The sequence below is a fragment of the Empidonax traillii genome, unplaced genomic scaffold (assembly GCF_003031625.1).
Source record: "Empidonax traillii isolate 1590-97213 ecotype Southwest subspecies unplaced genomic scaffold, ASM303162v1 scaffold433:size1479616, whole genome shotgun sequence".
NCBI lineage: Eukaryota > Metazoa > Chordata > Aves > Passeriformes > Tyrannidae > Empidonax > Empidonax traillii.
This window is the reverse complement of record NW_020955626.1, coordinates 1,358,559-1,382,060: the sequence shown is the minus strand read 5'-3', so window position 1 is coordinate 1,382,060 and position 23,502 is coordinate 1,358,559. Positions and strand designations below refer to the sequence as shown.

The window sequence follows — 23,502 nt, the reverse complement described above, 5'->3', positions numbered from 1 at the left end:
GGAGAGACACAAAACAAACTCAGTGGCACTACTTATACTGCCTGATAAAGTTATTTCACTGCACTCTGGGGGTTAGCTGTTCAACTGGCTTCGAAAAATCCATCCTGATATTCCTAAAAGGCTCCGAAGAACAAACTGGCACAGGTGCAGTGGTTGCTCTGTGTGACAGGTATTTCAAGACAGCTACTCAAGCATATGATCCCTCAGATAGAAAACATAATAAAAGTATATTATGATGAAGCTGCTATAGCCATCAACCAAAATTACAATGCCTAACTGATTAGCTCATACAGATAAATATCCCAACACCCACAGGGGTATTTTTCCCAGTAAGGAGACAAACTCTGAGTTAGTTTGCTGCATTTTTCAAAGAAATGGCTTAAACCACCAACATTTCAGGAATAAGCCAAAAGAAACATTGCTATTCAACAACTACAAATCCTCCTATAAAAACCAGAGTTCAGTGCAAGCCTTGTAAAATATTCACTCCCTTAGCCATGGGTTCATAAATTTTCGAAGTAGGTTTTTACACAATGTCATCATAAAAGCAAACTAACACCTAAGTGTTAGAATTATTTTCTTTAAGTGCTTTATCCACGTTGGCCTCCTGACGGTTGTTTTGTGCTCAAGCCCCAAACATTATCCATTTCCACACCCAGGCACAAGGATGTCAGGTACCAACCCCCCTCCACCCCTGCGTTCACTGTCAGAAGAGCTTCAGAGAAAACATCAAAGAACTTTTCCTTTTCTACCATTTTTTTCACCTCAACAATGCTCCTAAATAAAAAAAATATTCACTCAATCCCCCCAGTCCTGCATCCTGACTGGGAGCAGGGAAGTCACCCTGCACAGAGTTAACTGCTGGATGAAATAACTGAGACCATTCCCAGGGATCTTTTAAACAGGAGAATAGCACGAGAAGAACTGGCTTATTGTCTTCTCATTCAGGATGAAGGTTTGTGATCTGTGTGTGAATGTCTCCAGCTAACATTAACCAGCTTAACAACAGGCAGCTGAAGGAGAAAATCCTCTGGCCTTTCCAATGCAATTAAGGGATGAACAACACGTCCAGTTTCCCAGAATACATCATTAACTGCCTAGGAAGGGCCTTTGACTGGTATTCTTTTTATTATGATACATGACGTGACTCTCAAAGAAGAGGGATTTAGTCTTCTTTGCAAATAGAGTTATTGCCTGGAACACCATTCACCTGGTGCTGCCATTTGCCTTGAGCATCAGTTGTAAGATCCTTGCTGCACTCAGGCTCTGTAAAACAAGGAGCCATTTCTGCACTGAAGTCCTTGCCAAGATTCTCGGTACAGCCCAATCTTCCAGCTCAGGAACACATTGAAAAAGAAATAAAAACACCTGCTGAATACAAAGTGTAGTCGTTTTTCTCTTTAGACTGTCTGCATTTCAGGTCCAAATCCATGAACAAATGTGCCTCCAGCAGGAGGAATAACCAGCCCCTGAGCTGGTATGAGCCACCCTCACCCTCCTGCAATGCCACCAGAGTCCCCTCTGCTGGCACCACCACAGCAGTGGGCAAATCCCCGTTTCTTTTGCAGGGACAGTCCTTGTGCAGACTCTGAATCAATAGCAGTAATATTGGAGCAATATAATAGCGGGCACAGTATCAGCACCTAAATTGCTGGCAAAGCTCTCCCTGCTTTCTGGAGTAGCCTGGGACATATTTTTCCCCTTTAAACTGAAGCATTTTGTCAATTCCTGACTGAGAGTTACATAAATCAAGTTTCACTGCATCTTTCGCTCCCCTTTTGACTTAAAGTAGTACACAGAAGCATTTTTGGTAGCTCTGAAGAAGCCAGAAACACAAAAATAACTCCCAGAGAAACAGCAGTGGCACAAGCAGTGAGCGTTCCTGATACGAGGATTTTAAATGGCTGAACCAGTTGCTGGTGCTCTTGGAAAGCCAAGACTTGTAAAGAAACTGCATGTTTCCGCCTGTTAAGGGTCAGCTGCCTAGAAATGAACCTTCAACATCTACAGAAAAGGTTTATTCTCGATGAATATTACGTTGCAAAGTTGCCACACAACTTCCCTGCAAAACACTACCATCTGAGGGTGCATTAAAGAAATCCAACTCCTCCTCTAACTGAGGTTAAAGGGGAGAGAGCAGCAGCAATCACATTCTCTCCTTGTTCTTAAAGATGCAAAGTCAACCACTTCAAAGCTGGAAATGCCAGAGTTGAGGCTGTGCAACCTTAATGTGCCCCCTCGTGCCTGTGCATAATGAGATGGTCTTTAATTACCTGAACACCAACTCCCGTGTGAAGATCCTGCCTCGTTCAGCAACTGGATGGATGAGGAGTGAGGTCTGCAGGACTACACCCCCTGTGCCATTACGCTAATGAGAGCAGGGAAATGGCTTATCTGTTGGTACCAAAGGTGCTCCACACCCTGAGGAGGGAATTAAAGGAAGAACTCCAGCCTTTTTTGCCCCCTCCACAGTCACGAGCCTCACAATACAGATATTTCTCTGGTACCCCTGACAAAAATCACACACCTGCATTTCCCAGGCTCCCTTCTCCTGATGCCCTGAGTCCCACGGTTATCCAGATCCCATATTTGGAAATTAACACATTTTAATATGGGTGAAGTTCTGGTTGAGACTGATGAAGGTTTTACTCTCAGACCAGTGTTTTCTAAGACTGGTAGTTTCTTTCCAATGATGTAAGTTGTTTTTAAGATTGTTTTCTCCTCACTGTTCCTCAGACAACTGCTTCCAAGCCAGGCCTAAAGTGTCTACTCAGCCAATGCCCCACAGCACCAAAAGGACTCACCAGCCTGTAATCCATCCCAGCTCTGACCATTATGCATCTCTAGGACAGGCAAGACAGATTTTAGTTGAGATCTGAGACAGCTGATTGGAAAGCGATAATTAAAATAGCTAATTTCATTTCAACCACAAAAGGCTGGTTTTCCAGTTAAGGCTCTAGGTTGGAGGGTGATCTCCATGGCCCTCTACAACACCAGTTCTGGGCTCCTGCAAAGGAGGTTGTGCTCTGAAATTTGCTGCGTTTTAAAACCATTTAGTTCTTAAAATTCTGTGCTTCCACTCTCCCTTTATAAAATGAAATTAGGTGCTACTTTTCAGTTTTGAAAGCAAACTCTAAAAGGAGCAAAGCAAGGAATGCTTCGTATTATCCAACTTTAAGTATCACTGAGTATTTATGAATAAACAGAGGGAGTTTGCCTGACAGGACGCAGCTGGCACACGAACCCTGGCTGGGAAAAGTTTCTGGAAACTCTTCTGATTAAGGAAGAATCAGCACTTCTCTACCCTCTCCTGGCCACAGACCAAGCTCTCCCGTGTTGCTCCTCCTTTCATCTCCCTCCTTGGAAAGCAGCAGCACACAGCATCCATCCAGCAGAGAGTGAAATCCATCCCACTGGAAGCCTGATGAAACTGGGAGCTGTGCCCTTACCTTCCTTCAGCTCCAAAATGAGCAGCAGCTTCAGAGTAATTTTTTTTCCCCTCCTATAGATCTTATAAGAGCCCCAAATCCCTGGTTATTTTTGATTTACAATAGAGGCAAGGTCATCCTTATAATGAAAAAAACAAGGTCTATATTTTCAGACACCAAGATACAATTTATCATAGAGATCAATGACACTTTTATTCTCTATAGAGATGAAGTATCCATTTTGCTGTAAAATTATCAGAGGGGTTTTCTCCTTTTTCTTTTTTTTTTTAAAGCACCTCTTGCAGGTGCTGCATCGTTTGAAAACCAACTTGTGAGAAAAAATTTTAGCATTAGCATCCAGTTCTCCCAGCTGCCTCTCTAAAATGGAGTTCAGTTTTCTTACATTAGTGGCTGGAAGAAAAGGGAATGGTGAAATCAGTGAAACTAGACCTGTTTGGATGGAGAAAGGCAACTCTAATGGTACCCCCTGAGTCAAGAGGTATTGCTGAGCCCTTTCAATTAAAATAATTGCCCTTTCCCAGCTTTCACTCTCTGCACCAGTGTTCTTATCTCTGGAGAGTCACACCAGCCTGTGCCAGGCTGGAGCAGGCACAGTGGATGATCCATGTGGTTACCCATGGATCTTTCCCTAATAGGACTTTTTTTGTTGTTTTGTTTGAAGTCCTATTTGAAATTCTCCCCATGTCTTGTACCTCATCTTCAGCAGCACCTCTGAGCACTCAAAAAACTATCTGGGGCATTTTTACACCCTAGGACTGGCTGATTGTCACAAGCTTTTGAGTTTATTTAGGAACTGCTCAGCTGAGCTTTGCTGAAGAAACAGAAATATTATGTAGGTAAGAAAGACATACAGAACAGTACCTACATCATAGATAAGTTTATTGTATTGACCCAAATACCTCCCACCAGTGAGAATTAAGGCTCAGCCCTCACTACCCAGCTCTGGTAGGAGCTCCACCCTCTGCCATCTCATGGAGAAAAAAAACCAGACATCCATAAGGACCAGCTTAGACACCTCACTGTCGACACCACTGACAGAAATGCGAGAAAACACAATTTCTTTGTCATGTTTTCAAACTGCCTGGCCTGGGCTCTGAAGGATGTGATGAACAGGTAGTGGTTGGTACATTGTACCTGCCCCAGGGAGCTGCATCAGCACAAACTCCACAGCAGACACAGCCAAAATCTTTTGAAGGGTGATAATGTGCATCCCCACACTGTCTGAGCTACAGCCTTTGTCTCCTCTGCCCACTGCATCCCGTGGTAAGATAAACCCACTAAGAGGATTAATTTTTTTAAAGTTACTCCTTTAAAGCACTGATTTTGTTGATGGCTGTCCAGGATTACAACCTTATTCAGATGAATTTCCCTTAAGCTATATGAGTGCCCCAAGCTACCACCATCAGTTCCAGGAAAGGAAGTTATTTTGGAGTTTTTCTAGTGCTTCATTTCCATTGGAACCGATTTACCACAGGTGTTCAATATTTTTACCTTACCTGTACTTCCCAAATTACCATTTTCTCTTGGCTGCTCTTGGGGCTGCTGAAGGCAAAGTAATTTTTTTTTTATACTCAGGTGTATCTAATTCTGCACTGCTGCTGTATCCAAGTCTAGTCAAATATTTATGGACTATACCATGTCTGGAGACATTGACATAGGCAGGACAACATTTCATGGGAATTTCCTTAATTTGATGATTTCCAGTTAATAAGAGTTGAAAGATTAAAGGGAATCTTTTTATTGTCTGGTTAGTCCTGTCAAATAACCATAATTACTTCCACAACAAAACCAAACAAAGCCTACTGGACTCTTCAGTAACTTCTATGGCCTTGCCCAACTACATTTTCCAACCAGTATTTCCAGGTAGCAAGAAAAGAACCTGTGTGTTTATGATGATGGGCCATATTTATCCTCAAGGTACTAATTCACCTCATCCATGCACATCCACTGGGAGAGTTGAGAGAAAAATTAATTTCTTTATGTGTTTTTTTTTTTCCATTGGCATTACATTTCATTCCTGTTTGCCCAGAGCTGTAGGTCAGTGCCAGCATGGACCCCATGGATGCATTTTTCATGTAGCATTTTAAGGAGAAAAGATGCTACAGGACAATTATGGGGATGTCTTAAATATCTGGAACCTTCCTGCGTAAGTCAGAGGGCTGCTCATTGCATTACAGGGATTTTCAGTGATATTATAATGCAAAAATATTAATTTTCTTTCGATACACAGTAAAAATAAAACCTTCCAACAAAACATGTTGGGGCCCTGATTCAGCTCTGCTTTGTGTTCATTTGCTGCTACAAGAAGAGAGTTTAAAATGAGCTCAAACCATCAAAACCACCTGCTTGTTCTATTTTGCAATCACTTTACAATCAGCCCACAAGGTATTAAATGACTGCAAAAGTGCATGAAAATGGAGAAACAAGGAAATAGAGACAGGGGGAAATCACACCCTCGATCCAGCTGTGACCTGAGCACCATCATTTTCCATCCACAAGCACTTCTGGAGGAGTGAACGGCTCAGCTTTTAGAAATGAAAAATATCAGTGGATTTCCTCTGGCCTCGTAGATCATCAGAGCCATTTCAGGACAGTTGCTGCTCTTGGCTGAAGCATTGCCCAGGATGGAGGCACCAATCTCCCCAGAACACTCCCCAGCCCAAGGAGAGAAATCCTGGAGCTGCTCCTCTGCCATCAGCAAAAGACTTGAAATTTTTTGTTTCATGACTCCATCCAAACCAAAACCCAAAGCAGCAGCTTTATAATGATCCAAAACCAGAGGGTGGGATTTGACCTGTACAGACACCCTATGGAATTATTCCAGATTTTGAAAGACAAGATGAAGGCAGCAATGGGGTTTCTGCCCAAGGGAATCAAGTAATCTAGCAATTTTAAGGAGGAAGGAAAAATATACCGAACACATTTTAAAACTATATATTCAAAATAATAACTGATCTTTTTTTTTTTTAAATTATCTTTTCTCCTGTACTGGAAGACACTGGTTGCAGCCTCCTCTCCAGGGATTTGCTAGCCCATCCTTCCCTCCTTTCAGCCAGGAGCACCAGGAGGTGGATCAGACCCCCATAACCCAGCAGGGAGCAGATTACCCTCATCAGTGGGGTTTGTAGTCATAGGTGAAAGCTCTGCAGTGACTTAATGGCAAATGGAAAAGCCAGGTCCCCACTAAAGCCAAACTATCATTCTGCCTATCAGACTGATAAAAAAAAAACTGCTTTAAAATAAATTAATACAGGAGAGACATTATTACTCAGGCTGGTAGAAAATAGGGGGTTTTAGAGGTTTGGTTTTTTTCTTTGTGGCTTTGATTTTTTTAAACTATAAATAAACCATGTTTCCTTTTTCTTGTTTGACTTCACCAAACCTCTTATTCTTTGTATACTTCATCAGGAGCCACCCACAAGAGGGTCAGATACAAGATCTACTTGTCAAGCACATGCCAGAATAAAGCATCCTTGTGTTTCAGTATTCAAGAGCCTGCATTAACTATATCAGAGGTAGGAGCAGATGGGAGATCATCACAGAAAATATACTTTTTAATTCACAAAACATATGTGCTGATGCAGTGCAGCACAGTTTAAGGTTCTTATACAACTTAAAAAAAAAAAAAAGTTTCTGCACAAACTTTACTCACTTTTGTCCATGTCACAGTCAAATGTTTATTATGCAGTATTATATCTAAAAATAATTTCAAACTGTCTGCCTTAAAGTTCCCTGGGTGGAACAGAAGGCTGTATCTTGTCCAAATACCTTCAGTGTTTGCCTTTAGATACAACCAAGAGCACTGCTGAAAGCAAAGCTTGAGGATGGAGTTAAAAAAAAAAAACAAACAACCAACTACTGGAAGAAGTAAAAAAGACCCACAAACAAGAAAATAAACCTCAGCAAAACCGAGCTCTTTGCTGTTTGAGGATACACAATACAAACAGGCAGATGGAATTTCACAACTCCTTTATCTCAGTGCCTACAGCTAAACCATTCATATCCCTAAAACTCTTTAGAGCTCCATAGAAAGCTCACGTTGCCGTGGACTTAACGTTTCTGGGTGCCAGATATTGAGGACAGAAAGCAGTTGCTACTCATTGGTTACACTCTGAACTCCACATTCTGGAAATGGAAGCGCTCTGATGATCACTGTCAGCTCCAACCACATCCAAACCACCCCCAGCCCAGAACACCCGGTGCACAGGCACTCCCTTCCCCCTCTCTGCCACAAGAACCGAGCAATTAATTGGTGCAAAGCTACTTACACAGAACCCCCCAAGCTCCTGGACCCCGATGGAGCTCCCTCTGCTCCCCTGGGAGCTGGAGGATGGACCAGAATCCAACTCAGCCTCTATTTGGAGTAGCGACTACCTCAGATGGAGCTGGCAGCCCAGCCCACCTCGTATCTCAGGCCATCAGAGGGGTCTTGGTGCCTCTGTCTCCATGCTCTGTGTGTTTTATAGACCCCTTAAAACCTTCAGCAGAAGTTTTGGATTAAGTTCTATCAATTCCACCAATGATTCACAGTCTACAGATTAAAAAACCACCACTTCTCTCATTGCTTGGCTCAAAGAGGAGCATTAAAGCTCCTCACAGAAAAGAGGTGGCAATAAATGGGCAATGAAATTAATCAAAACCTTGTTTTACAAAGTTGCCCCAGAGAGGGGAAAAATAAAACTGAAAAGTAACTACATTTCTAAGGTAGCACATCATATGTGGTAGAGGAGCCACTACCACAGATAAATAATCAGGATACAGTACCATGGGAAGAGGGAAAGGCTGGCCTTGGAGCAGCACCAGGTGAGCCCAGGGTCTGGCAGCAACCCCAGCCCAGCTCCCAGCACCCCACTCACACTGCACATCGTGTTTTCTAGAAAGGAGGAGCACGAGCTCCCCCTCTCCAACAATTCCTGCCAGCAGTCAGTCCCAGCTGAAACCCAAAACTGTCATTCCCTCTGCCCTTCCACTGGAAAATCTGCCCTGGGACAGAGACCAACATCAGCACTTGCTTCTCTTGCTGCCCTGATTCCAGCTCTGAGTCACAGCTCTCTTTAATAGGTTCTTCTTGGCTCCTTTTCCCGTTGGAAAGGGTTGCCACCATTCCCTCACGTGTGGTGATACACAGACAGTAGTTTTGTGCCTTTTTTCCTCTCTCTTTTCTTTAAATCCTGGTATTGTGTCACATGAGCAGCTCAGTAAAAGAAAGAATCAAAACCATCATTCTATGCAGTGGAATTTTTCACTTGTCTTTCTGTTCCTCATCATTCATTAGTGATGCACAAAGTCTTTCCCTTTCTTAATCCTTCACCCTTCTCTATCCTTTATACTTTGTGATGTACGTGGACTTTTGTGTTACAAATTCTTCAAAGACATCATTACTCTTTACATTTATATGCACCAAAATAATCTTTGTAATCTATGATCAAAGACTTGATCTATCTGGCTGCATTCATTTTCTTTCTTTACTTTCCCCAATCAGCCATTTTTATTTCTATTAAGTTTTGCTACCCAAAAAAGCCATCAAATCAGAAAGCCAAGGCAACTCCAAGCTATATGAGTCAGCGTGCTGGTGATCCCACTATTCAGAAAAGCAGAGGTTAGTCAATTAAAAAAGAATCTAATTTTCACCCATTAGCGTAACTAATTGTCACTCAACCTCAGCCATCGAGGTATTATTCCCCTTAATTCATAAGAATTACAGTAAAGCCTTTCCTTGCCCAACTCCAGGATTTATCAGTTTGCCCACCCACACGTTGCTCAATTAACATGTGCTCTTGAGATAATAGTTCCTCTCTTTTAAAAGCAGGTAAAGCTAAGCTGCAGCAAACCCTCTTCTGAAAAAGCATCTGCTAATGGAGACAACTGTCAAGCCAACCCACCAACAATCTCCTCATTCACAGATTTCAAAGCACCACCTTTATTTGGCCTTTCCTTCCATGCTGCCTTCAGTACTTGGGCAGAGCTCTCCCTACACACGCCCTAAATTCAAGTCCCTCCTCAAAACTCTGCTGTGTCAGAGAAGGTGATGTTCAAGATGCTGAAATTTCCTCCTCACACCCAGTACTGCCCTGTTGTTTTGTCTTCTCCTCTCCCAAGTCCACACCCATCTCAGGTTTTTTATTATACTCAGGGTTGTGTCCTCAAGTAGCACTTAGCACTGGCAGCTCCCAGCCCATCAATTAATTAAAATTATATCCCAAATGACCAACTCTGACAAGTAACAGACTGATAACATTTTAGATTTGCTGCACAGAGAAGTCTCCACTATCATAGAAACATCTCACACCCTGGAGTCCATGAATTAAAACACAAATGTGTGTCCTCACCCCACAGCAAATAAAGGTGTTTATGCCCTGAGTTGGCTCCTCCTCGTGCAGCACCATATGAATTATGCCAACAGTCTGAGGGAGGACCAGACTTTTAATCAGAGCATTGTTTCCACAGGTGTTTTCATCTTTGGAGGTGATCTGAGTAAAGGCAGGGCACAAATTAACACTTTCACTAATGAAGTGTGTGGATCATCCCCATTATTCCACAGTCAGATGAGGAACACAGAAAACAATTCTCTGGTTGTCGAGATCTCTAGCCAGTAAAATATCCAATTCTCTGTGGAGCCCTTTAACCCATACACATTCTTTTTCAATTTTTTTTTAATATTTACGTTCTTCTGTCACCCAGTTGGGAGCAGTTCCTCTCTTCTTTATTTCCTCAGCCTTTTATTTCATGAAGCTGAAGTTTCCACTTACGCCACGATTGCCTCAACGCTCATGAATTAACCTCGGATGCTGAACTTTGTCAAAACTGCTTTCTGAACCCAACTTTTCATTCAGAAATGTGAATCTGTGCCCTGAAATATTTTCCAGCTCTTCGAGGTTATTTTATCCAGCCATTTGATTTCAGGGTGAAGGTTGCTGTAGTACTCAAATGCCTCCTACACCAACATGCCTGGTTTAAACAAGGGCTTGGGGAGTTTTTTGGTTGGTTTTGGAGACTTTTTTTTTTTTTAGAAGGATGGTTGAGCTGGTGACTGAAATACAGATTTACAGGTAAACAGCATCATAGTGAATGTACCGACATAAGTTATGATTTCATAAATAAGGTGAAAGGGCTAAATAAACTATATTAATTTGCAATTTACAACTGTTTCTAACAGTCCATATAAAAAGGGCACATATTTAATGAATGTCAGGATGCATCATTAAATATGTCAGGTACACCAGAACAAAATATGCCTAAGGAATGAACAGCAACATCAATGAAAACCTCTACCCACCTGCTTTCAGCCCACAAATATGAACTACAGAACTTGTCAATCATATTCAAAACACTGTGAGACACAGGTCCTTTGAAGATCTATCACTAACTGAACAGCTGCTAATTTTAACAGCCTTTATTGTGTTTCATTTACAGTTTTGTTGGTTTTAATGTGATTTCACACATTCAGCAACAGAGCAGAAGTGACTAGTAGCAAAACTAACATATATACACCATCCTAGTGTATATACATGTTATATAAACTGTTCTATCAGACACCTGAACCTGCCCTTGGCATGCCAGTGAAATGCTGTTTCATTCCCAAAAACGAGAAAAGCAGCCATAGTGCTTATTTACACCTATGTATGGCATTTATTTACACTTATATATAGCAGTTATTTACACTCTCACATAGTGGGAGCCACTGAATAGAAAATGAGGCAAAAAATTTAACTACTCCAAGCAGAAATGGTGCAGATTTTGCTGGTGTTCCCTCCCTGCAATTCTGCAGATGTTAAGTCTGGCAAAGTGGCTTTGAAGTGCTGGCCCTGCTGCAGAGGGTCAGGAGCTGCCAGAGACACCCTGGAGATGCTTCCCACTGGACAGGAGGAGCACTGATCAATTTTGGGTGGCTGCTGTGAGTCAGCAAAATAAATCCCTGGATCGATATCCCTGGACATTACCCTCATGCTCATTCAGCTCTTTAGAGGCAGAAAGAATTACATATATATGGGGAAAAATTCTCTCTCCTAATCCAATACTACAGATAATCACAAGATCATCCACCTGAGTAAGGCAAAACATGAATAAAAACTCAATAAACTGTAATATTAGCTTTAAAATTGTAGCATAACACAGAAGTAATTTTATGTCCTCAAGTGCATTGGAAAAAAAAAAATTAAAAAAGGTAAGTAACTCTTGCAGAGGGGTTGGAAACATATACTGTAGGATTAGAGCTCTGAAAGGACTGATTATAAAGTGGACTAATTATAAAGTGGAGGGAACAGAATTTAAAATATCTGTCTTTGGTGTTAGCAGCCTGCAAGCCATATCATACCCTTGGCCAAGCACGTTAAGTGCAGTGGGAGCATTCCACATGCTTTTTATGGCAAAAATTAGCTAAAAAAAACCCAAAACAAAACCCACAACCAAAAAACAAATTCAAGTGGTTGTCACTGATGTTGAGCCAAAAAAGCTTTCTGGCTTTAGCCCTCTTCTCTGCAGGGTCAGAGGTGACCACAGGACCTTTATTATTGCTCATAGTTCATTTCATTTGAATCATACATGAACACAATCCAAGCAGCTAATTAAAGACATAAACCTTCTCTTGGACTGGATTAAGGGTTGTCATTTTCTTTTCCTTTCCCATAGGAGGATAATTTTTTACAGCTTGAAGTTACATATTTTCACAAGACAATGCGGAATGAAAAAAGGGAAACAAAGAAATACACGCTTTACCAAAAGCCAATAAAAGAGACAGATTAGCTTTCAATCACGCTGAAACAGGCCAAAGAAGTAAATCTAACTTTGCAGAGCTATAAAGAAAAGATCCATCTTTGTCTCTGCGGTTTAAATAAAAGTTTGTCAAGAAAGTTAATCATACGAAAGAGAAAGGAGGATTTATAAAAATCTTTTTGCAGAGGTAAATAATTGAAACAAGGCACAGAGCTCAGGAATTATTGGAGCTCCACTTCAACCAGAAAAAAAAAAAAAAAGCCCTGCTGAATTTAGCACAGCGAGCAGAATGTCACGGAATGGCAACGCTTCACAAAGCCACTTCTTGCATAAAGATGGAGCAATTCTGGAAGTTTCACTGTCACAAAAATTAGCCAAAGTTTTACCGACTTCAGCACCTTCCCGCCTTTGCACGTACTCAAAGCAGGGGAATAAACACAAGAGTGAGCCCAATTCCCAGTGATTTATCCCCCCCTTGCCCGCTCTGGAGCTTCCAAACTGACACACACGCTTTTGGAACCCATTTCATTAAACTCCATTCCCCCTTCCCAACAGGCTCATGACTGTGCCAAGAAAGATCCAAGCCATCCTCAGAAGTAAAAACCTCTTCTAGAAGCCCCTGGCACTCATCCCAAAGAACAAAGTTTCTGAGGAAATCACCCCGGCTTCAAAAATGAAGCAAAGTTCCTTCAGCTGTAACTCAGATGGTCCTTTCCTCCTGCAACCACAGAGCACAAAGCTTTGTCTCTGACCCTGTTACAGAAGCAATTTCCATAAAAACCTTTCCAAGAGGTGTTTTCTCACCTTAAGCACAAACTGATCGACACTTTTTTTGCAAGATATATATATATATATATAAAAAAAAGAGAAACCTCTACCAGGAGCTCACTTAGCTCATGCACTCAGGTGTTAAATGGACAGCTCATAGAAGGAATTACCCTCCCTGGACAGCCCCCTGCAGGCTTTGAAGCTGGGAAAGCAGCTCGTTTCTTAACACCACCTGGACTTTTTTTTTTTTTTAGCCAGCAAATTTGCTGCTAATTCAGTAGCTCAAGACACCAGCAAGAGTTTCCCATGTCTTGCTTTCCCTCTGGCACATCACAAGTTTTCCCCCCTTTCGTGCTAAAGGTCTGCAGTTCAATTATTGTGCCCGCCTGGGCAGGTGGTGAGGCTTTACCAGGCGAGAGCCAGAGGTTCAGTGGAGCCTTCTGGACTGGTTTAAAGGGATCAAAAGGACTCCTCTAATACCAAATTTTTACACAGATTTTATCCTTGCCATCTCTATCTCTGCACACCCCTAATTTTCCAGCAGGATGAAGAATAGATTCATTACTCAGCTGGGAGTGACTATGAAATCTCTGAAGCTTCTGCTGTTGCAGCTTTATTCTCCCACCTTGATCAACTGAGTCTTATTTCCTCAAAACTGCTTAGGGTGATATCTGAATCCCCAGAAGCCTAAATTATTGCTGAGAAATGAGTGCAGATTATTTGGCCTGTCTGCTTACCTGCTCTGAAATGCTAAAGAAAGATTTGAGGTACTCATCACCTTAATGTTGCCTCTTAGCCAAGATTGTAATTTCAAATATCTGATTATATTCCTCCCCTGATGAGTTCAAAGGAAACAAAGGCAGCAACCAAGATGCAGGGTTTAATTGCAGGAGGAAAAAAAGGCTTTGCAGAAGTTTCATGTGACAAAAATCAGCAACAAGTGCCATTTGTTATTAAATGAGCTGTCACATCCTAGAGTGTGTGTAAATGAGAATACCTTCCACAACAAGAGGGATCTAGAACTTGTTGTAAGGAAAAGAAACACACACACACACACAAATACCAACTGGGTGCTGAAGGAAGAGCAAACTGTTAAAGGGGAAAGGAATCATCTGTTTAAAAAGAGGTGAAAGACTTAAGCTGTTTGAGTCCAAATCACTGGGTAAAAATACTGAGCTTGGATATTGCTAAAGCCTGCTTTGGAACTCCAATTTTACTTTAAAAAAATGCACATTTAGTTCCATACTGATATTTAGCATTAGGTTTAATTTTACCAGGACTACTCTTACTATGGAAGACTGATCTAGTTAGAGGAGATAATGTTTAAATAATAGCCCTTGTTTACTTTAATCCTGATAGCAAACATATTTCAAACAGTTATTGAATCAAAAAAGGCTGGTGGAGGCACTTAAGAAAGATTCTGTGGATGAAGAGAGATGCAGCCTGACTGGGGAGAGCAACAGGAGTGCAATGAGATGGGAGATCTGCAGTGACATGAAGCGAGATTAAAAGCATTAAAACATTATGGATTGTGTACCCTAAAGAGCACACAACCCATGGGGGGACCTCAAAGCCTTCACATTCATAGAGTAGAATATAATCTTTTTTCCATACCTGGAACAAATAAGACAAGTCACTCAGTTTTCTTGCCCAATTACAAGAAAAAAAACATTCAGGGTAAATGTCAAGGAAACCTCTCTAAGGGCAGGGATGAGGAGACAGAATAGATTAGCAGAGCATCTCTCTACCATTGGAGATCTTTCAGAACACATTGAATAAATATCTGTCAGGATTAATATAGAGTTGATCCTGCCTTGGGGCTGATGGATGAGTTACATGACCTCTCTCACATCCTCCCAGGTTATTTTACTCTGATTCTGTTACACAGCCGCTCACAAAATCAGGAGCTGGATTTGATAACTGAAAACACCGTTTGCAAGATTCCTCAGGAACACACGAGTAGTACAAGATAAATCTCATTTTCAGGGACCACAGAGTTATTTGTTTCTCTGCTGTTGCAATCACCATCTTCAGGCAGTTGGGAACAGACACAGAAGTTGGGGTAATTTCCATTATCCAGTCTGGAAGTCAGCTCCAAAGGGTGGTAGATTAACTGCACTGCAATTGTGCTAAGGAGTATTTCAGCAAAGACACATCTGTTAAAAGCACCCTTGAAAGGCAGAGACCTTTAAATCTTTGAAGTTGTCCCTTTGAAAGACTTAATTTTTGCAGAAGTGATAAAGGTTTAACTAACAGAGCTTGATATCCAACCTGGGAGATATCAGGGAAACAAATAAAGAGTTTAAACACCATTTTTGAGAATTAAAATGCAAGATCTCCTCCAAGACATTCACTGGCAAGGGTCCCAAATCATTCTTGCTTAATACAGAATATCTCGAGTTGGAAGGGACCCATAAGGATCAATTAACTTACTAGCTAAGTAAGTTAATTCTCACCTTTAATGTAGCCAGATGGTTCCCAGGAACCAGATCACCAAAAAATGGAATCTTTGGCCTTTCTAAGATCAATTTCATGGCGGTAAGACAATACAATATCTTTTAAATAAAGATTATCTCAGCTTGTAGGAGTCATTTGTCAAAGAAAAACGTTTTAAAAAATGCTGGCAATGACCACCTGAGCTTCTGCACATCTCCAGCCTGAACTCTCTTAATAAATCTTTCAGACGTTGCAAAGAAAGGGGGGCTTAAGTTTCCTAAATCAATGGCCTCTGTGACTCTTAATATATTCCATTTTGGACATCCTCGAGATAACTGAGTTTTGCTTGTTAATTTGGGCTAAAAATGACTTGCAGTGAGATAGTCCACTTCAGGTCCAGCCAAGTGGAAGCAGCGCTCCTGCTCCAGAGGTGCAGACAGCACGGCATGAGGTTCCTGCATCTCACGAGCCAGGCAGTTCCCACTCCACTACCTCTGCCCTCCAGCAAAATGTAACAGAGCTGAGCTGTCCACAGGCTTTCAAAGCTCATGATTGACGAGCAGGACATGAAAAGCTGCATCATGCCCTGCACTCTCCTGCTAAGGGTCAGGGATGAGGTCCTGTCTCTGAGCCCACGACTGAGCTCCTGTCACTCGGCGTCGCTCTGCTACTCCCTGAACCTGTTTACAACAACCATCCATTTTGATCACAGGGGCCATCCATCTAGATCCCATGCAAATTAAATTAAAGCCTCAGCTTTCATCAGAGCAATCCTCATTTGTGTTGCAAGATGTGTGGTTTGATCTCACTGCAGCTCCAGCCTCGAATCCCAAATGCCACAAGTATTTGGGACCTGGTGTCGCTCACCCGGGTACAGCCAACCCCTGAGGTACTGCTGAGCATCACCAGAAGAAAACTGACTTTTTTTTGTTTGTTTGTTTTGACTGCTACTCCTTGAACCATGTGAAAGACAGAGATAGTGGGAAATCCCCTGTGCCCTGGGAGTTTTGGGGAACAGCTCTGGAAAAGGTTTTGGGAGATGCACCCAGAGTACCAGGTCAGGCAGCCAGGCAGCAAGGGCAGCAGAGAGGGAAAGGTTCTGCTTGCTTGCCCATCATCTCTGCAAAAGAATATTCTAGAAAGCAAGGAAACTTCTTTATTTGAAAGCACATCTCCAGAGGAGAATAAACCTAAAGATTTTTACACACACAAAAGCAAGGGGAAACTTCGTCTGTTGGGGATGTTCCCATTAGGTCTCCATGCCCTCCTCATTTCCTCTCCCCCTGTCAACAGTCTGTGTTGGTGAGGAATAACTGCCATGAAAGAATCAAAAACAACCTGGTTTACACAATTATTTGGTCTTTGCAATAATGAGTTTTTCTCCTCCTCCAGTAAAAGTATTGCAAAACCAGGCACCAGCAGCTTTTACAAGACTGAGCAGAAGTGAGAGTGGCAAAAGTTCATGCCAAAATCTCTGTTCTTACCTTGTTATGAGAAAATGAACAATGAGAAGCGTTGGCCACTGTTGGACAGTGACAGCAATAGGTAAAAATCCTCTCCCAAATCCTAGTTTTACACCGTATTTTACCCTTCATTCCTTAACAGAAGAGAACAGCCTCATAAGCTGCTTTCCAGAGCAGCTTGTTGACTAACAGCTGCTTGAGGATGAGGTGATGCTGGGCAGTGGCTTTATGACTTCACCTTGCTGCTGCAGGTTTCATCTTAGTCACAAATCCCTTTCAGAAAGGCAACAACAGAGGCTTTTACCTCCACTACTTCACTTAGCTCACTAAATTGTATTTTTCATCCTTTCTCTCCAAGAGAGGAAAGGAAAAAAAAAAAAAAAGTCACGAAAGTCAACACATTACACCATCCAACAACTTGAGACACAATGCAAACTCACACATCCAAAGTTTTGTTCTAGTCAGGGTTTGCAGAGTAACACAGCACTGTATTATGCAGCTCATGGACCAAAAAAGTGCTTTTGAAGCTACTCTAGCTTATCAGTTAAATATGCATTGAATTTATTTTTATATTTATTCTTTAAAGAGATGTATTATTAATTAGGCAACAGAACAGAGCAGCTTCCTTGGAATTATTCCAGTTTGGGACTGAAAAACATATGCAGGACGCCATCCAGAATAAAACCCCTTAGTAACTCAAGAGGACATTTCACACAGCAACAGAAAGCCTTTCAAAAGTAGTGTATTAGGACACAATCTCTTCTCTTTCTAGTTTATGCTGGGCACAGTACTCAGGGGAAAGATTAGGGAGAGGTGACTGTCTACTTAGTCCCTACAGGTTAAAAATAGCACGAGGATTGCTTGTGGGATCGCCCAAGTAACCTCAATCCCTGTGTTCTCACGTGCAAAACAGATTTCCCTTGACAGACTCAGCGCCCAAAAAGATGCCAGAAGAACCAGCAAGTCCCACCTGACATCACCATGCTGGTTTCAACAGCAGAGTAGTGATGTTGGAAATATCAAGTCCATGGTCTAACTGGGATGTTGGACAGGCAAATAACTCACATGAATTTAATGACTTTGTTATCAGTTTGCTCACACTTACCTTGCAGGCCCAGCTCTGGTCCTGCTGGCCAAGTGCACACAGGAGCTGGAGACCAGGAGAACTCAGCTCAGTAGAGGTGGGGAGTATTTAAAGGTGCTTTCTTATTCGTGGAGTCAAAGGCAGTCCCCAGTGCAAATTAAACAATCTGCACTCCTGTGCCTGCAGACAGTGCAGCAGAGACAGATGCAGAGCTAAACCAGCCCAGACCTGTAAATGAGTGACAGGGAGGACAATTAGCACAGCAGCCAAGAAAGATGTGCTTCACCCTTTTTCTGGGTGTTGTATTACATCGATGTTTATATTTAAACACAGGTAAAATTGAATGGTCCCTTTTTGCACAAGTATAAATGATAATGCACGTTTCAGATAATGAACCATGAGCCACAGATTGCTTGACAGAGCACAAAGCAGAAGCCTGGGAGAAAAAATTGCCTCCTGTTTGCAGGAGCCAGCTGGGAGGTGGATTCAGCTCAGAAGTTGTGACACTGCAACCCGAACACGCACCTACAGCCCACCCCAGGTCCCTCTGCCCAGCTGTTTCTCAGGATGCTGTAACAACTGGTTATTAACATGCACTTTGAAAGGTGCCCTCTGCACATTCTCCACACTCACACACAAATCAAGCAAGCACAGTTGAAGAGGTTGCTGCCCACGTGCAAGATCTGAGACACTGCAAGTGCAAGGAAGCACAGCTCTCCGTTTGGACACTGCAAGTCATGCAGAATCCACCGAAGCCTGTGACCAGCTGCTCCCTTGCTTTGTTCTCTGCAGATTTGACTCCTTTTTTTTCTTTACATTGAGCCTCTGGGCCTTCTTTTGCCAAAGTTTGATCATGTTTGTGGTTCAGTTTAATTCTCCTGAACTTCAGGAGCTCTGCCTCCTTGTACAACCCAAGAAAAAGAGTCAGATCAAGCCACTCCAAGTACCAAGTAAGTCCACAAAGTCTCAGGTGCCCAAACTTGGGATGATAACTGGTAAAATTATCCCTTTGGCTTCTCTTTGTAGAACTGAGCTCTTAAAACCCACCTATTGTTATTTCACAGACTTGGGGACTTTCAACTCTCAGTTTACCCACCACATCAGACACCCAAGATGCAGAGCAGGGTGTGCTCCAGATAAAGGTTTCCACACACAAACCTCAAACTTGTGTTTCCAGCTGACCAACCCACAGAACACCTAGATGCACAGATGTGCTCCAAAATCACTCTCAGTTGTCACATCTCTTTTTGACAGGTGTTGGAGGTAACTCAGTAAAGTTGCATTAACACGACTTTAAAGCAAGAGGACTCCAGGCTAAATTTAAAAAAAAAATAATCCAGTGGGGAACATACAGAAGCTGACACAGCTCTTATGCTGGGCTGGTCATTTCACCTTCCTCCCTTCCTTTTTAGTTTTCTCTTCCAGAGGGAATCAGGCATTGGGCTGAGTGTTGAACTGTCAGTTCAGATTTTCAGCCCTAAGAGATGAATTTCCCTCGTGACTCGAGTCATGCCCACACTAACCCTCTGCAATTGTGGCTGTGTAGTTAATCATATGCAGCTACACTGAACCTGATTGTTAAAAGGCTGAGTAAATATAACTACACCCTCGTTATCTTGTTTAAAGGTAGAAAGATTAATTTGAATTCTAACTGGAAATACTGATTCAATGAATAAGCCCGAAATGTAGCGGTTTTCAATTACACTAAGAAATTGGTCTTTTGAATTTTCAAATTATGCAAGGCAAAGCAAGTTCACTTTAATCTAGACGTGGGGATATATTTGCCATTCTCACAGTGCTGTGTGTCAGTGGGTAATAGCTAAAAGGAGAGTGAAAACCCTGTAATGTTGGCTGTTGGTGCCCTCCAGGGGCCTGGCTGGGTATAAATTTCAGCCTAAACATAATTTTGGAGCATTCAAGCAAATACAATAAACATTGCATATTATTACCCTGTTTTAAAAGGGGGTGAGGGCCATTATTCATGGTCTCAGTGGACAGTTTCTCTCCACAGTCCCACAGACACTGGGATGCTCAATCAAACAAGACAAGGGAGGTATTTATTTATATTTGACTGCTTCCACTTTTCCTGCCTGGATTCTTAAGAGGGCAAGGTTTATGTTTGGTCACATAAACCTGAAGGTCAAGCAGAGGTGGGGAACACATGACATGCTGACAGCATTTGCAAAAAAAAGGCATCAAGAAATGAAAGCAAGCAAGTCCATTTTTGGTTGCAGGCTTACTCCAGCCATACCTCCAATGACTGATACCCTCCAGCAGGATTTACACCCTCTGGAACAACACAGAGAGCCTCCCCCTGCCCTCACAGATTGCAGGTTACTTCCTAAGGACATGGACTATTAATTGTCATTTTCCTTTGCCATCCCATAATACAGTTGCCACAAGACTAAACATCAGAGAGGAAAAGGGAAAAAAAAAAAAAAACAGTCACTGACAACCAAAAAAACCACACAAAAGAAACAAAACCCCAACAAAAACAAAACTAAACCAAACCAAACAAACAAAACCCCAAAACCAAGAAACAAACCCCCAACCAAACAAAAAACCATCAAAATCAGGTCTGTCAGAGCACAGGACCAGTCCACACAAGCTCAGAAGATAACAGACCTCTAGCAGTGAGCTATCTGATCCAGGATTTTTCTGGAATTAGTGGAACTCCTCTCTACCTTAAATAACTGCAGAGAGTGTGGCTAAGAGGAGTTGTATTATCAGGGCACAGCTATGTTAGAATTTCTCCTCCATAACAATCCCAGACCTTACAGAAGCACTTCCAAAAATAAGTCTGGAATTATTGTCCAGTCTCACCTGCCAGAGTAGCTACAACTTTATAGATGCTTTTTCTGCAAAATAAAAACTCAAAGTTTTTTGGTTTTTCAGAGGTGTCCACTAAAGCCACATCTCCCTTCTTCCCCTCGCAGGATAAACTATACAATAAAAGGCTTGGTTGTGGAAAGCTCCTCTTCCATTGGAGTAGGTTTGGCACAACTACTTTGTTTCAGGAGTTCAATTTTCCGTCCCCTGCTCACATTTTTCAGCCCACCCTGCACAAATACTGAAATGAATATTTAAATTTTCTGAGAGGCACGAGTAGGCAGGACTGCTCTGGATGCTGTGAATGCCCAGCAGGGCATGAGATGCTCAGCTCTGAGCCCTGTGCTTTCTCCTCCACAAAGTCCAGCATCAAATTGCAGGCTGAGGTGTTGCTGACATTATTCACCAATATGAGATATTTGGAGACCATGAGACTTTGAAAGCTAAAGCTGCTGAAGGTGTTCTACCATGGAGGGGCACAAGTCAGCTTCTGAGAGAACTGCTGAGATAGTTATAGACTCCCTCCCCCTTTCCCTGCACAAAGCTCCCTGGTCATGTCAATAAACGAGACTTTAAAGATGAGGAAAATCCAAAAAGTCTTTGACGCAATTAATATCAGATAATTGTCCCGAGCCTTCTTTCATCTGCCAATTACAAGGTGGAAATTGAGTCTGGGGAGCCACTGCAGATCATCTTTATGCAATTACGACTTATGATGAACTACCCAGCCCCAGCAGCACTCCCCAAGCTACAGCACGAGCCTAAGTGGAAGACCTGGAGCAGGAACGACACAACGTCAATCCCGGCATTTAACATGCCCACAAGCCAGAACGTTCTCCTGGTTTGCTGCTGAATCTGACCACACGGCTCATGGATGAAAAATCACTCCAGAAATCAGAATGGCAGGTAATTAGCAGCACATGCTGTCTTCCATTACTTTGTTTTGTTCTCCTTAAATCATTCCCCATCCCTGCTCTCCCCCTCGCTGTTTTCCAGGGTTATTTGGAGGCAGCTTCAAACCTCCTGCACAGCAGCTTGGCTTCCAGCAATGCCACAGAACACACCTGGGGTTCAGAACTGAACATAGTCCCAAATAGCTAAAATTTGACAATGAGCAGTCAGAAACCTGACTTTGTACCAGTTCACCCTTAGAAGAAACACAGCTCAGTCTTTTTACCTCCCAGACACACTGTAAGACATCAGGCTCCCATTAAGAGAGGAATATCAATTAATACAGAAGCCAATACACCAAAGCATGAGAGTTCTGGCCCAGGGGGTCCTCAGACCTAGAGCTGCACCAGCTGCTTTCTGTGAGGCCAACAGGAATAAAACAAACTCCTGCTGATTCTGCCTCATCCGAGCTCTTTTCACTTATATGTAGTCAAGACTGATTAACGTGGGGATTCTGGAACAACACTCTCTGTTACATTCCATGTTTTCCGCTTGCTGAAGTAGGACAGAAAGCTGAGCAGGTTTCTTGTGATCACCTGCAGGCCCTGCAAGAGGCAGCTCAGCAGGCTGGACGGCACTGGGGACTGCTGAGAAATGCAGCCTCTCCCCTGCACCTGCAGGTGGCACGGGCTTCCTGCACATTCCCAGTCCAGGCTCCACAATCACATTCCAAGAGGGTAAAAAAAAAAAAAAAACAAAAACAAAAACCACCAAAAACAACAACAACAACCCACTTTCTAGATAAAGAGAGGTTTCAAAGATCGTATACTGATTTATGATTTATTTTGTTCAAAACCAGCAATTTAAACAATTGCTTTATTTTCCTGGGGCTGTGCTGGATTAGATTTAGAAAATATTGACAAGCAAAGATTAATGCTGGAGAACAGAAAATGAGGTAAAGGAGACTGACAATGAAATACAGAGCCAGCACCGTGCTCAGAACAGCAGAATATGAAGACTCATGAAAAGTTTGACTCGTATGGATCACGACAGCAACAAATAGCTTCAACTAGCAGAGGAGGGCCCATCTTGGGAATTAAAGTTCAGCCAGTAATTTTAGCCAGACAGCATCTCACTGCCAAGTTTTTGCAGTGAATAATAGTTTAACTCCTAACAAGGTGTTTTACCCCCACAGTGCAGGTCTGGTCACTCACGTGTCACCTCTGCCCCCAAGGGGGAAGGAATTGAAAATTAGTATTTCAGGGGGCTTAAATTGCATGTGTTCATCTTGAAACACCTTTTAAAATTATTTGTCCAAATTAAAAAAAAAAAAAACAACCAAACAAACCGAAAAAACAAACAAACAAAAACCCACACAAAAACCTAAACAACCCCCCCCCATACGAACAAACAAAACCCAAAACAAACAAAAAAACAAACACATAACTCATATCATGTCCTCCTGCAGGTACCAGTCACTTAAAAAATCAGCCCAACATGCAGTGGGTTGTTCTCCAACATCAGCATCACAGACTCCTTCACACTTGCCCTGAAATTTATACACGTTGACACAACACTTCACTGACCCCCATATTTTGTCTTTGGCCTGTGTGTAGATACATAAATACAGAACCAAACAGGAAGGAGAACTTTTCCCCTAGCAATCTTGAAAAGCTACAGCTCAACCATGAAGGATTTTCACTGGCAATGAAGTTCAAAAGCAGCTTTTTCAGGGCACGGAACATCCACGTCCAGTGGCAAAATTTTGTGACGAGTTACACAGGTTTGCTGAAGAGAATTGTCAGAGAATATGCTCTGGGCACTTCTCCTTGAGACAGAAATGCTCCAGAAGTTTCCCCACAAAATGTAT

At 42.3% G+C, this 23,502-nt stretch overlaps 1 long non-coding RNA gene across 1 annotated transcript in view; it reads right to left on the bottom strand.

The window, feature by feature from the left end:
* The window catches only part of LOC114062760, a 160,331-nt gene that overhangs the window by 84,307 nt on the left and 52,522 nt on the right, over positions 1–23,502 (bottom strand). Inside the window, exon 2 of the long non-coding RNA XR_003572449.1 lies at positions 17,934–18,140. This is a non-coding gene — a long non-coding RNA (uncharacterized LOC114062760). The remainder of the gene's footprint in view (positions 1–17,933; positions 18,141–23,502) is intronic.